The sequence below is a fragment of the Spea bombifrons genome, chromosome 1 (assembly GCF_027358695.1).
Source record: "Spea bombifrons isolate aSpeBom1 chromosome 1, aSpeBom1.2.pri, whole genome shotgun sequence".
In the NCBI taxonomy this organism is placed as follows: Eukaryota; Metazoa; Chordata; class Amphibia; order Anura; family Pelobatidae; genus Spea; species Spea bombifrons.
In genome coordinates, this window is record NC_071087.1 from 7,116,079 (window position 1) to 7,130,282 (window position 14,204).

The 14,204-nt window shown below is 46.6% G+C and overlaps 1 protein-coding gene across 2 annotated transcripts in view; it reads left to right on the plus strand.

The window, feature by feature from the left end:
* Positions 1–11,987: 11,987 nt before the first annotated feature.
* The window catches only part of RNF24 (ring finger protein 24), a 35,780-nt gene continuing 33,563 nt past the window's right edge, over positions 11,988–14,204 (plus strand). For both annotated transcript variants that reach the window (XM_053458125.1, XM_053458126.1), the window contains exon 1: positions 11,988–12,241. The gene's annotated coding sequence lies outside the window, so the exon portion shown is untranslated. The remainder of the gene's footprint in view (positions 12,242–14,204) is intronic.

Consider the following 14,204-nt stretch of genomic DNA (forward strand, 5'->3'; position numbering starts at 1 on the left):
TAATGTCCCTGACCGCCCCACTAAAGAAGAATGCATATTAAATGACTTTATGAGCACTTCAATAGGCATTCTCTTTAAAAAAGAAGCAGACTAAAGCTGTGGTCTGGTGATTCTCATCACTGATTGGCCGGTTGAGATCAATGGGAGAGATTTCCCCGCATCCGCAGTGGGGGTCTTAAAACAGGGGCCACAGCTTTTGCCGGTCCGACTGGTGGTAAGTATATCATGTGTGAGGAGACCGCACCGATCCAAGTCGGAAAGGCCCTTTCTAAACTATTTTGAACCGGCACGGGGAGACAGGAGCGTATCGGGGGCCACGTGACGTCACATGACCCCGCGGTGAAACCGAGGCTGCCCGCACAGTGTGCGCGAACAGCCAGAGAGGAAGCTGCAGGAGTGGTGAGAGGTAAGCGGGGGCGGGGTGGAGGTGGGATGTATGTATATATGTTTTTGTATGTATGTGAGCATGGATGTGTACGTGTGTGTACGTGTGTGTGAGCATGCATGTGTAAGTGGAGTGTGAGTGAGTATGAGTAAATGTGTGCAATTTGTGAAAGGGGGAGTAAGGGTCAAAGAAGGCACAGACAAGTAGTTTGGGGGGGTATGATGGGACAGACTAACTGTTGAAGTTGGGGGGCCCCGGGGCAAATTTTTGCACCAGGGCCCTGTGGTTTCTAGTTCCGCCCCTGCACATGGTTATAAATATGCCCTGGAGAGATGAAATTCAAATTAATGCTAGAATTCTAAGCACTGAGAATCCCCCCTCGTTTGCAGTAAAGCTAAAGGAATGTACGTGGAACGCGTGTGAACGGAATCCAACAATTACATTTGAGTGGATATCGTATGTTTTAAATGGCGCACGCCGTGGGCTCGCGGGCTCTGATTCCCGTTTACTCCAAATATCTGAAAAAGAAATACATTCTAAAAAGCGTTGCCAATCCAGGGGTTTGTATTCGTGGCGGGTCGTATGATGTCATCGGGCACAAATACAATGGTCATAGCGTCACCTGGAACATAAAAACGAGGGCTTGTGTCCAAAACACAGGAATGACATCATGACCCTTGAAGTTACCCCCGGGTTTCACGGACTGTCCCTCTTTGGGGTCAATTCACTAAAGAAAGAGTAGACAGGAGAGTTGGAGGAGAGTTGGGGGTTTTAACTCCTTAACTTCGCGATATATTATAAAGGGCCGACCTCAGTAAGCTTTAGCTGCAGAAAGAGCTTAGCCGGCCCTGAATAATGTATAGTTAAATCAGTGAGAGTTCTAAACCCATTGAATTAACCATTGTACGGGGCCAGCTCTGAAAACTCCCCGTTTGGTGAATAAACCCCTTTTGTGATTGCACACTGAATCTGGCCCGTTCTTACGGGAAATGCCCTCAGCCTGAATCCGGCCGGGTTCCTGGAAAGGGTTGGAACATGTGTTTCCTATAACTTCACTTGGTAATAAAGAGCCAGCGAGACGCCCGTGTTTTGTGAATCGGCTGAGATTTTTAGCCTGCCTTCCCGGGGAGAGACGTATATATTTAGGCATATGCGGTTCTAATGGTGCCGTCCCACCTGTTCTGCTAAACTGAACACTTTTATAACTAAATTCACCATTCCTGGTACTATTTCCCAGGAATAACTCTTTCATCATCTAAGATTTTGCCTCATTTATCGTTTTTGCCGGGTCCACTTAATTGTCATGTGACACAAAAGCAGGCACTGATAGGCTGTTGCCGTAGAAACTTGCATTTGCATTTGTTGCATTTAAGGTTCACTTGATATAAATGGGAGACGGCTGAACGGAACATGGATTGCGCAATCGCGGTGTCAGAGGTTAGAATGTTTGTGTCGCGCTCTGAACGCCGCACTCAAATTAAATAACATCTTGTGACTTCACTATAAGAGCTGTTTACCATTTCTTACGGGGTTATTCCCAGGCCCTTCTCTGAAACCTTCCACCCCGATTCCGATAAAGAATAATCCGGCCACGCAAACTCCCATCTAACAACTAAAAAGGACACGGAACTGAATACCAGCCTGGGAATTAAAGGGGGAGTCCCATGAATATATATCTTTCTCCCAGTGCTGTATACAGTGATATACCCCCCCAGCACTGTATACAGTAATATAACCCCCCCAGCACTGTATACAGTAATATAACCCCCAGCGCTGTATTCAGTAATATAACCCCCCAGCACTGTATACGGTAATAACCCCCCAGCACTGTATACAGTAATATAACCCCCAGCGCTGTATTCAGTAATATAACCCCCCAGCACTGTATACGGTAATAACCCCCCAGCACTGTATACAGTAATATAACCCCCAGCACTGTATACAGTAATATAACCCCCAGTGCTGTATGCAGTAATAGCCCCCCAGCGCTGTATACAGTAATATACCCCCCCAGCGATGTATACAGTAATAACCCCCAGCGCTGTATACAGTAATATAACCCCCAGCGCTGTATACAGTAATATAACCCCCCAGCGCTGTATACAGTAATATAACCCCCAGCGCTGTATACAGTAATATAACCCCCAGCGCTGTATACAGTAATATAATCCCCCAGCGCTGTATACAGTAATATAACCCCCCAGCACTGTATACAGTAATATAACCCCCAGCGCTGTATACAGTAATATAACCCCCAGCACTGTGTACAGTAATATAACCCCCAGCGCTGTATACAGTAATATACCCCCCCAGCGCTGTATACAGTAATATAACCCCCAGCGCTGTATACAGTAATATAACCCCCAGCACTGTGTACAGTAATATAACCCCCAGCGCTGTATACAGTAATATACCCTCCCAGCGCTGTATACAGTAATATAACCCCCCAGCGCTGTATACAGTAATATACCCCCCAGCGCTGTATACAGTAATATAACCCCCAGCGCTGTATACAGTAATATAACCCCCAGCGCTGTATACAGTAATATAACCCCCCAGCGCTGTATACAGTAATATATCCCCCCAGCGCTGTATACAGTAATATATCCCCCCAGCGCTGTATACAGTAATATAACCTCCAGCGCTGTATACAGTAATATAACCCCCAGCGCTGTATACAGTAATATAACCCCAGCGCTGTATACAGTAATATAACCCCCAGTGCTGTATACAGTAATATAACCCCCAGCGCTGTATACAGTAATATAACCCCCAGCGCTGTATACAGTAATATAACCCCCCAGCTCTGTATAGAGTAATAAGACCAGTGGGGTATATACACTGATATAGGTCTGTATTGACAAAAACCTGTTTTTATTTCATTTTGCCCCAATAAACCCACCTTTAACTGCAGGCCTGGTGGCCGCCGTTGCTGTCAGTCATGTGAGATTTTGGGTGACTTCCCCGGCTCAAACCCCACACTGAGCTGATGCTTTATGGCGATGCTAATGAAGTCCGTTCCTCCATAGACTTTTATTATGCAGAGAGTGGGTGAGGACGGCGTATCAGCATTCTTTCCCTTCCCACGTCTCTTACGCGTTACTCACTCGCCTCTTTATATAAACTTCATATAACCGTACATTGCTCGGTCTTTTACCATTCATTTTATCGCAACATCAAAGGTTGGCAGCAGCCCCCATCACTCATTATAAAAGTAATGACTCCCTGCTACCCACCGACACATTAAATCATATAAGCACAGCCGGTCCGCTTCATGTCATAAATCTCCATCAGATAAAGACGTTATCGCCCCAGCGCCCCGTGAGCCCCGAGTCACGCTCCCTGACTTCTGCTTTTCATTTTACCAAAGAAAACTTTCTCGTATTTTGCAAGAGGGAACTTCTGCAGCGCGTTCATCAAAAGCAATATTCTAAGATTCCTGCGGCCACGGAATCTTTTATATTCTATATAAATTATAAAAACTTATTTTATATATATATATATATATATAATTATATAAAATATTCATTGGTTAAAACCATTTATGAAGCAGGACCCCATCCGAGACCCCACATCAGCCAACACAACATGCATTTGTGGCATTGGCAGGTACTCTGGGGCAAATTCCCCCTTTTTGCCCCATTGTTAATCCGCCCCTGGTTGAGCTCTGTTTAAGTGGATCTCTTTTTAGTATCTAGATATAAACATTAAACTATTGAGAAAAAAAAGGTTATGCTGCAGAAGACAAATTAACAGCCCCAAAAGAGCATCTAAAGTATAAGAAACCAAAGACAAATCAAAAGAATACAGAAGAAGTCAATTAAACTGCTCTGCGGTTTTAACTGCGTTATTATTAAACAGGAATATTACACAATCATTATGACTTCATGTCATTCCTATACGCTTCATCAGATGGCGTGCGAGTGACTGTCAGCTTCTAACATCCTGTGGAGTAAGAATTTATTCAGCTAGAAAGAAGTCTATTGTCTGCAGCTGTTAAACAATACATAGAAACAAACCGACCCGAACATGTATGATAGAAACAGTTGTTTGGACGCCAGCCCTTTTCTTTTTCTAATCCATGCATGGCTGTAGGGATCAGGCTTTTAACCAGCATGCAGCAATAGATCACTTGGCAGTGTACAGCTGATCTCACAATAGATCACGTGGCAGCGTGCAGCTGATCTCACAATAGATCACTTGGCAGAGTGCAGCTGATCTCACAATAGATCACTTGACAGAGTGCAGCTGATCTCACAATAGATCACTTGGCAGCACGCAGATGATCTCACAATAGATCACGTGGCAGCGTGCAGCTGATCTCACAATAGATCACTTGGCAGAGTGCAGCTGATCTCACCATAGATCACGTGGCAGAGTGCAGCTGATCTCACAATAGATCACTTGGCAGAGTGCAGCTGATCTCACAATAGATCACTTGGCAGAGTGCAGCTGATCTCACCATAGATCACTTGGCAGCGTGCAGCTGATCTCACAATAAATCACTTGGCAGCGTGCAGCTGATCTCACAATAGATCACTTGGCAGAGTGCAGCTGATCTCACCATAGATCACTTGGCAGAGTGCAGCTGATCTCACCATAGATCACTTGGCAGCGTGCAGCTGATCTCACAATAGATCACTTGGCAGCGTGCAGCTGATCTCACAATAGATCACTTGGCAGAGTGCAGCTGATCTCACAATAGATCACTTGGCAGCCCACAGCTGATCTCACAATAGATCACTTGGCAGAGTGCAGCTGATCTCACAATAGATCACTTGGCAGAGTGCAGCTGATCTCACAATAGATCACTTGGCAGCGTGCAGCTGATCTCACAATAGATCACTTGGCAGCGTGCTGGCACTTTAACGCAGCACCTGTTGCCACCGTAGCACGTAGGTAGCTGGCACTCTAAGGGTTAATTCTCTGTTATTTGAGAACCGGTTTCATATTCCGGTAATTTGATATTCCGGTATTTTGATTTCTTCTTCAATCCCGAGCGAATGAGAATTAGTTAGATCAGAGTAACCCGAGCTCCATAACATTATTTGTTATCAGCTCATTCGAGTGGATTTGAGTTTTTTTTTTTACCGTTGCTTTGGTTACGAAGCACTTTGATATCAGGGTGACCGAACTCCTGTGAGAGTCCGCTTCTTACTTTAATAAAACTATTTTGTTTGTCAATTAGAGTTTAGTTTTGAACGAAAGGCTCTAGAAATGAATCGCTCTCTAGAAGTCATTCTCAGGGGGCCGAGCGTGCGCGGGAGAGATAAAGGATTTGTTTAAATCCATCGGGATTTGGGGGCTACGATTATTCGGGGCATTTACTTTTTTTTAAATTCATCGTAATCTCGCTGCCCCAAAACAGGCTGAAAGCGTGAGATATCTCTATATTCTTTAAAAGGGCATTAATGATTTAAAATTCAGTTATTATTATTATTAATATTATATAATTATTATATAAATATATATATATATATATATATATATATATATATATATATATATATATATATGATTATTATTCACTGGCTGCGGGGTGTAATTCCAAGGCAGGGGAATGTAGATAAAATTAATGTTAAAATTTAGCAAAAACTGTTAAAAAAAAATTGGGGTTTTATTTGTTTTCGTCGGGCTGCAGGACCACCTTCGTCCTGTAGGTGGCATCATTGGGTTCTATCTCATTCCATTGGGGATCCTTATGTGCCTCCATAGTTTTGTCTCAGCGTCCTGGCCAAGGGTCCAGCTATAGACCCCGAACAAAAAATATTAAAACTAGGGGGTCAGAGGTTTCGATGTAATGTAAGGAAGGCGAGAGGGATGCATCAGAGACCACAGCGCTACGGAATATGATGGCGCTATATTAAGCAATAAATAATAAAGACCCTTTCTGCACGAGTATAAGTTGTGTAGGTTGATTTTATTTTTTTGAACATATGGGTCACCTCTGGCTGATAGGAGCAGCCAATGCCTAGTGGCAGAAAAGCCCTCTTTTTGATGGAAGTGCTCTCTGCGCATGCACTCGAGGGGTCTTGTTACAGACCCTCCACGCTGTTGCTGGCTGCTTGTAGGAGAAAGGTGTAAATGCAGAATCCTTCCGTGTTTATTACGGCTGGAGTGTCTCTTTAACATAAGGAACACGTCATTAACCTCTGCTGCCCCCTGAGGTCGGGGGAGCTCTGGTAAGGGGGTAAGCAGTGGTACCCAGGTGGGGTTGGTGGCGCGGCTGGGTAAATGTCAGCTCCATCCATGTTTCTCCCGGCATTGTATCCTCGCTGTCTGTGAATCCTGCCAGGGAAGTCTGTACCGAATGCAGACCAATCACCATGGAAACCCGTTCTGCCGAATGTAACATTTTTAGAACTAATTGCAATGTTAGAAACACCATTCCTGGAACTGCTGAACATCCGACCCCCCCATAAATAATCATTTAATCAAGCAAAAAAAAAATAGGACTTCATAATTCTTGCCGTGAACAGTTAATTGTCATGTGACACAAAAGCAGGCACTGATAGGTTGGTACCATAAGAAGCTTCTTATGGGGCTCCCATTTGTATGAGTTCTCGATCTGTTATCTGAGCCCCAATCTACTAGACAAACACCCCGACTCCTTATCATACTGCCTGTGGGAAATAATAGAATGACTGGGTCTTAATCACCCAGCCGGACTCCCTGACTAATCAAATTATAGGAAGGTACAGACTTCATTAGCATCGCCATAAAGCATCAGCTCAGTGTGGGGTTTGAGCCGGGAAAGTCACCCAAGATATCACATGACTGACAGCAACGGCGGCTCCAGGTCTTCAGATAAAAGGGAGTTTATTGGGGCAAAATGAGATAGAAGAAGGTTTTTGTCAATGCCGACAATCCTGAAAAATCTGCTGCGCTCCGTGAAGAATAATAAGATAATGACTCGATACACACAACTTCAAAATGATTAAAGAAGAGAAGGCCTTCGATGACCTCACATCGCAAGAAGACGCAGTTCCATGAAAAGAATATTTCTCCTGGAAGAGATATATTATCAGAGACCGTTCTGTAGAGACTGCTGGGGGTCGGCCAAAGAGACAGCTCGCGCTGCTGGATAGATAGAAGGGAGATTTAATCTTTTTAATAAAAAAAATACTGTACTCTATCTCTGGGCTTTAAATCCCCCCCCCCATAACTGATGTGACTGTTCTGCTGGGTATCAGGATGATCAGGAATGGAAGCCTTGTTGTGGTCCGGGATGAAATCTACTTAAAGGGACAATCCAGCCATCATATCTACTTAAATGCCCCTTTAAATTTATATGCAAATACGTGGTGGGGGTGGTGAGTTCTGCAAACCCCCCCCATATGCATTTCCCCCGCCTCTTTTGGAGAGAACATAATCCAGACTTCAATAACTAAAACACCAACTGCTATTAATAACCAAACACACGCGATCCATTTCTCACTAAATGGGACATTATTCAAAGGCTTCGTTGCCCAGAATGCCCTAGGAAATTCATGACTGTTGGCATCTATGCTGGGGGCTCAGGTCCAACTTTGGTCCGATTAGACCCCTAACCCAAAGAGCGGGCGCACCCCTGGGGTTTCACACACACGAGCGTGTGTCTATTTATACGCGGAACATTTCCATCATATGAGAAGAATGCCCGGAATGTAGCGATATTATGCAATAGAGTAGAGAGAACATTGTTTTTCCTCCTCCCTAATAACATCGCTATGGGCATCGGCACAGTCGGCCTGGAACGGGGCTGCTTTATGAGAAGGAATAATAGGTCGCGCTAACCCGTGACCTGATTCCAGTTCCAGGAGAAGTCCAGATCACCAAGCCCTACATTTATAAATGAACCCTGGTGGCCCACCGACCTTACGTCTACACCATGAGAACTTCACTTCGTTAGGAGATACGTGATTATTCCTCCCCATGAAGTCATTAAACCATCTGTCCTATTGTTGGTGGGACAGGGACACTAGACCCTTCTAAGCATTTACCCCTCAATGGTGAGATGATTGTTGCAGGTTCCCCGTTGGGTTGCCACCAGGTGAGGCCACCGAGGTCACATATTCCAAAGGCCGGCCTCACTCACCGGAGCTCACATTCACTAAGCACATGGAACAGGATCTACGGACGTACGTGTCGGGAAATGGTCTATAGGTCAGGCCAGCAGGGACCGATCAAGTCTTCTGTGGAGATGTAGGACATTCCGTGTAACAAATGGAACCCCATAAACGTCTTGTGACGGCAAAATGAAGGAACTAGTTTAGAATGATGTGATAAAAAATGATGATAAAGCAACTTTTAGAAGTGAGGACCAGAACTCCTAAAACAAAATGACCGCAGCAGACATGGAAACCTCTGACCGACGGGAGTAGTGTTTGAAGAACGATGGGCAAGGAAGATAAGGCGATGGAGAAGACTTCGGGATCTATGTGGAGACGGGAAATCGCTGAGGAATTACTGAGGCCCACAGAAGAGACGATAAGTAACGGCGATTGTATCGTACGTGGAAAGCCAGACGTCACTGAGGAGAAATAATGAAGAGGGCTCGTGACAGTTCTAGTGAAGGGATGGTCATAACCAGGAATGTGAGATGAGATGACCCAAAGAATTTACAGATATTAACCCTGTAATAGCCCACCACAAAATGTGTAGTGCATTGAGAACTCTCCGGGGTTGACCTGGGGTGTCCAGGTGCAGCTCTGCTTCCCCATACCTCTGGGTCATCTGCCTCTTTCTCCAGAGCGGGGGTGCAGCATCTCCCCAACGTCCATCCCATTTAATGATAACTGGGGCTAGCCGTGTCCCCTCTCAAAGGCGCTACCCCAGGAGAGGAATAACTCCTGGTTGTTAATGAACCGAATCTACCAATAATGTGCGTGCGCAATACTCTGTGACATTGTGTTCTGTGACGTTGTGTTCTGTGACGATGTATTCTGTGATGTTCTGTGGCATAGTATTCTTATTCTGTCACCTTAAATTCTGGGACGGTGTATTCTGTGACATTGTGTTCTGTGACGGTGTATTCCGTGACATTGTGTTCTGTGACGGTGTATTCCGTGACATTGTGTTCTGTGACGGTGTGTTCCGTGACGGTGTATTCCGTGACATTGTGTTCTGTGACAGTGTGTTCTGTTACAGTGTATTCCGTGATGGTGTGTTCTGTGATGGTGTATTTCTGTGACGGTGTGTTCCGTGACAGTGTATTCTGTGACGTTGTGTTCCGTGACAGTGTATTCTGTGACATTGTGTTCTGTGACGCTGTATTCCGTGATGGTGTGTTCTGTGACGGTGTATTCTGTGACAGTGTGTTCTGTGACGCTGTATTCCGTGATGGTGTGTTCTGTGACGGTGTATTCTGTGACAGTGTGTTCTGTGACGGTGTGTTCTGTGACATTGTATTCTGTGACGGTGTATTCTGTGACGGTGTGTTCCGTGACAGTGTGTTCTCTGACGGTGCATTCCGTGACGGTGTGTTCTCTGACCATGTGTTCTTTGACGGTGTGTTCTGTGACGGTGTATTCCGTGACGGTGTATTCCGTGACGGTGTATTCTGTGACGGTGTATTCTGTGACGGTGTGTTCCGTGACGGTGTATTCCGTGGCGGTGTGTTTTGTGACGGTGTATTCTGTGACGGTGTGTTCCGTGACGGTGTATTCCGTGGCGGTGTGTTTTGTGACGGTGTGTTCCGTGGCGGTGTGTTTTGTCACAGTGTGTTTTGTGACGGTGTGTTCCGTGGCGGTGTGTTTTGTCACAGTGTGTTTTGTGACATTGTATTCCGTGACGGTGTGTTCCGTGACATTGTATTCTGTGACGGTGTGTTCTGTGACGGTGTGTTCCGTGACGGTGTGTTCATAGGCGGGAGGACTGTCTGCGTGCCGCTTTTCCGTCGGCCTCAGATCTCTGCACGCTGTGAACGTTGATGTTACTGGCAGACTGTGGTTGGGAAGTGGCTGTTCCCGGGAATTATCTGCCACGTTTCCCCTCCGGCCCGGAGGATTCTGATTCCTCGGTAGAAATGGAACGGAGGATTCCTCGGCCTGGCGTGATCCGGTATCTCCGGGCCGGTTCTGTGCCGCAGCCGGCGGTGCTGCTGCTGTTCTTGGCCCCCCGATTATTTCTCTAAACCGCCTCCAGTTTCGTTTCTTGTCCTCATCTCCCCTTTTCCTCAACGTCCCCAGCGCCATCCCCGCCTCTGCCGACCCCCCGCTCCACCACACAGCGCTCTGCTCTCCACGTCTCTCCCTGGAGTTTAACCCTTCCTGCAGGATTCACATACACTCGCCGTATACAGCGAAAGTATCAACCCTATTACTGCCAGCTGCAACTCTCATGATGCTCAGCCAACCCACGGAATGATGTTTAACCCTTTCCACACCAATCATATACATTCATGCTCCTGTACCAAGCAGAGGTTCTGGTCTCCACCAGGTATGGGTTACAACTCCCATGACTCTGGGCTACATCCCCATGGTACACACTCTCATGCATTCACCACCTGTATAAAGCAGGCGTAGAAAACCCTAATGGCTGGCTGAGGGTACGGGAGTTGTAGTCTGCAGAAGTTCTAGGTTTCTTTATCCCATATAATCCATCCCTCTTTAGCCACTCGTTATACTTCCTCGTATGTTCTTGAATGCCTTGACATCATAGGAGTTGCAGTCCACAGCAGATGGAAGAACTTATGTGTCTAACCCATCCATTGTAACCCATATTCCATCTATTCCTGGCTGCCTTAGCATCATGAGAGTTACAGCCTACAGCAGATAGAGGGCTTGTGCATTCCTACCCTGTCTCTAGTCTTTCAACTCAACCTCCTTTCCTCTTCCTGCTGCTTTAGCATAATGGGAGTTGTAGTTTGCAGCAAATAGAGTACCTGTGGGCACCAACCCCTGCCTGGGCCATTCAACCCATTCCATAATTCCTTGTCTTCCTGGCTGCCTTAGAATAATGGGTGTTGTAGCCACAGCAGATGGAGAACCTGTGTCTGTCTGCCCACGCCCCTCTCGCTTTCTTTTTCTCCTCCCAGCCGCTTTAGCATAATGGGAGTTGCAGTCCACAGCAGCTGGATTGGCCAGTGGGTGATTTTGCCATCATTTTGTATTTGCAATTTTGCTCCAGCCTGCCTTGGCATCATGGGAGTTGCGGCACCATTGCAGATGGAGTACCTGTATGGGTATATAACCCCATCCTTTCCTAGCTACCTATGCATCATGGGAGTTGCAGTCCCGAGCAGACGGAGGGCCTATGGCCCCTAATCTTTCAACTGGATTACGCCCTCTTCCTGCTGGCTGCTTTAGCAGGGTGGGGGTTGTAGTTCCCAGTAGATGGGTGACCTGTGTGTGGCTACTCCTGTCCCCGGCCCATCGCTTACTGGCTGCCTATGCATCATGGGAGTTGCAGTCCACAGCAGATGAGTCCCTGTATGGCTATATAACCCCATCCTTTCCTGGCAGCCTATGCATGATGGGAGTTGCAGTCCAGAGCAGATAGAGGGCTTATGGGTGATACAGTGTGTGCCCCTCTCTCAGCGGCTCTCTCCCCGGCTCTCCTCCCCCTCCCTGGGTGCAGGCAGCCAGCTCTCCGGCAGCTCGGAGGGAGGGTCCTCCCATACGCTACGTGCGCAGCGCTCCGGACCAGACACACCGTCCGTTCCCTTTAAACCCCATCGGCGGGGCCCGCGCAGCCAGTAGAGATCCAGCTCCGCGGACTCCCAGAACTCTCAGGCATACATGCCCCCTAGTGCTGCCCCGCAGTCTCTTTATCTGCGCCACCCGCGTTGTGAGGACCGCCACTCCGTGCCCCTCATCCTGCACTTACCGGATCAGACAGCCGGGACTGCCACTGCCCATCCTCCCCGGGTGACGGGTAAGTGCAGCTGGGACTGCCAGCCTAGGGGGGGGGCATTAACCCTTCCGGCACTACACGGTGCTGGGGAGGGGGTTATCCGTGACGTGGGCACCGTGGGTTGGGGTGGCACTGACTGCGGTGTGTGATGGGCAGAGGTCAGAGAATCGGGCAGAGCATGGGCTGTAATGCAGGGAGTCGGGACTGCATCCCGTTCTCGCCAGGCATGTGGTCGGTATGTTTTATTTGATCTGGCCCGCACGTGTTCGAGACTCCCACCCCCATCATCCTTCGCCAGCGCTCTGCAATGGACTCTACACCGCGCATGATCTCTTCTAGATCTCTGACCCAGACTCGTGGGAATTGCAGTCGCGAGAAGCATAGAGTCATTGGGCAGGCTCTGGATAGTCAGAATGATAGTCTACAGCATACCGAGCTCCCGGGGTGCTTATATTCCTTTACAAGCTCGTCCCATGGCTGGGATGATGGGAGTAGCAGTGCACATTATTTTGTGGCAGATTTTCTATCGATTTGTACCATGGATGGGGATGATGGGAATTGTAGTTCCCTGCATCTCCTGTATTGGTATCATTATTGCTTTCTATGCATGGGTAGGGGAATTAACCCCTTTACTCCTGGGGCAGATCGGAGTCCCCGGCTAGTAAATGACTTGTATCCAATTACCCCCTAAGGGGGTAACGGGGATGTGCCATTTGCCGCCCCCCCCCCCATCATATTTCCCAGGCAGGCCCTTTAACTGTTTATATTTATCTGCACTGCCATGTGCAGCCTGCTGGATGCTGCAGCTGGCACAGTCCACGCAGCTCCGGGAGGGGGTGTGCACTCCGTACATGACGGGGATTGGAGGCCTGGGACTGGGAGAAAAAAAAAAAGGAACCAGAAAAAAAAATAAGAGTGCGTGTGCGGGACACATGTCACGCGGCGTGTGCTTTCATTCTAAAGGGGGCGGAGTCTGCATGGGAAATGCCAAAATGTAGGAACACCCCCCTGTGTTGTTGTTGTAGTTGGTTTGTTCTAGTGTGCCGCGAGCCTGCAGTCTACATGTGTGCGTCACATCGGGCCCCGCCCCCTATATGTATACATCATACGGAGCCACTGATAGTAATTCGTATCTTTATTAAAATCCTTGGATTGGGTTAAAAACCTGTGATTTTATATGATTTATGGTTAATAACCTTTGGAATTCTTTTGAATTACATTTATTGTCTATACATAATGCACTAATTATTAATTGTATAACACAATTTCATGAAGTCAAACACCGCAGCTATCTCTTAAATTATGCCCCTGATTTAATGTAAAGAATGACTGAATGTATAAGTATTTGAGGGCAGAAATGTCACAGGATACGAACATAAAGAAGAGCCTTCCAGGGGCCCCATTACTGTTTTGGGGTAGCAGTGAGATGTTTTCTGAATGAAAGTGTGTGGTTTTTTTTTAGCTTTATTACTTGTCATCTACTTTTTAAACATACCTGAAATAGTACATGAAATACTGACAAATACATGAAATACTGACCCAGGGCCATTCAGAGTCTCCCCTTCCAAACGTTTGTACAGTATAAATTTATAAATTGACTTCACATCTCTCTCATATGTAAAATGACATATTCCTTTGCAATATTATCAAAGAATAACACACACAAAAAGAATAAGAGACTACTAAAAGTTTATTATTAAATCAAATACAATATGTGGACAGATACACATTTACACATTTACCTCAAAGGAGGTCAGATATAAGGCTACCTCTGGACTCACGAAGAGTCTTTCTTCAGCTCGCAGGAGAGAAAAAACCTCATTGGAGGAAATCTCTGGGTCACCATGGCTGGAAGAACTGCCCTTCCCTCTGGGCATTAAGAGGTTAATATAAATCCTGACTGTGCTCTTCTACAGTGCATCTTTTACTATAGACTATTTAATATTCCTACATTCACTGTATGTTTTTTTAGCCCAGTAAAACA